This window comes from Amphiura filiformis, unplaced genomic scaffold, assembly GCF_039555335.1.
Source record: "Amphiura filiformis unplaced genomic scaffold, Afil_fr2py scaffold_104, whole genome shotgun sequence".
In the NCBI taxonomy this organism is placed as follows: domain Eukaryota; kingdom Metazoa; phylum Echinodermata; class Ophiuroidea; order Amphilepidida; family Amphiuridae; genus Amphiura; species Amphiura filiformis.
The window spans coordinates 82,745-84,206 of record NW_027305568.1 but is presented as its reverse complement, the minus strand read 5'-3'; positions in this window follow the sequence as shown (position 1 = coordinate 84,206).

Genomic DNA, 1,462 nt, shown 5'->3' with positions numbered 1-1,462 from the left:
GTTTTGGTGATTTAGTAATATTATAAATTTTGTGACTGTATTTTGGCGTTTTTGATGCGATTTTAGGCTTTTGTAAATAACAGAATGTAGATTGGCTCTGAATAAGTCTCGTAGTCCTCTTGGTTGGTTTTTCATGATATATTTAGTTTGTCTTTGCATGTAACAACCCAAACCCGACCTCTGATTTTAGGGTTGAAGGCTGTTTTCGGAATAACCGTGGACTCAAACAAGTGCACGAGTGGCGACTATGGTTTTATACTTCCCGCATTGATGATTGCGTCAACGCCTAATAATAGGTATGTCACAGTGGCTGCACAATAATTCTGCTACACTGTGCATGCAAGCATAACAGTGAATTGAAAAGGGCGCGCTTCAAATTTGGCCAATTTTAGAAAACATCCATGTCATTAAATGAATTTCTTCATACGCTTCATTTATCCAAATTGTTTAAATGTTTAATATATGGTGTGTGAAGCCTTTCCGAGGCTAACATCTGGTCCATAAAATTAAAAATTGTTTTGTTTAAGAGTTACTGACTGTTTTTATGGATTTTTGAAGATCGCTCATAAATCAGTAAATATAGGCCTATTGAAGTAAAGGAACTACCACCATTTAGCTGAAATACTAATCTTTCTTAGCAAGTAAATTAATTCCGTCGACAACGAATGAATCCCTTCCCTAAAACTAGTTGAAGCAAAACATTAATCAATGATATTTTTAGGGAGTAATTTTCCAAACCGCAATAGCACTAAGCCACTGTGTGTGTCCAAGGCCATACTATTTTTGTATACGCGGTACAGTAAAATGGATATTGCTTTTAGTGATTGTCCTCCCATGTTAATCCAGATGACAAAATGTTAATTTAAAGTCTCATTGCAACTGAATTTTAATTTTTACTTTTCGGACTTGGCTTTGAGTAATGGTAACACATACCATGTTTACAGTAAAAAATAAAATTATATTCCAGACACCGTCAAAATGTCAAACTTTTTATTTTTTTGTATTGTTTTTAAATAATTAACTGCAGTTCATTTATTCAACCTCATAACAGGATCATACTTAAAAATGTATGATGAATGAACAGACGTTCATTAAATATTGAAAAAAAACTAAAATTACTCATGCCTAATTTGCATAATAAAATCATAAATACATAATTAGCTGTAATTACCTAATTTGCATAATTAATTACTTTTTGTGTATTTTTTGTTATCAATTGAAAGAACTTTGCATACATATGTGTGCAAAAAAACCGCACCTTTATATCATGTACGATTTTCTATTGGCATCAATTTTGCATATTAATTAGCTGAACTTAGTCATTTTTTGAGATTTAATTTGTCTGCAGATTGGCCGAAATTGCTAAAATAGTATATTTGGTTAATTTATTATAATTATTCAATGATATATTTTTTAATTTTGTTTTCTGTAACGAAGTCAGGAAAGATAGGCATTTAACATG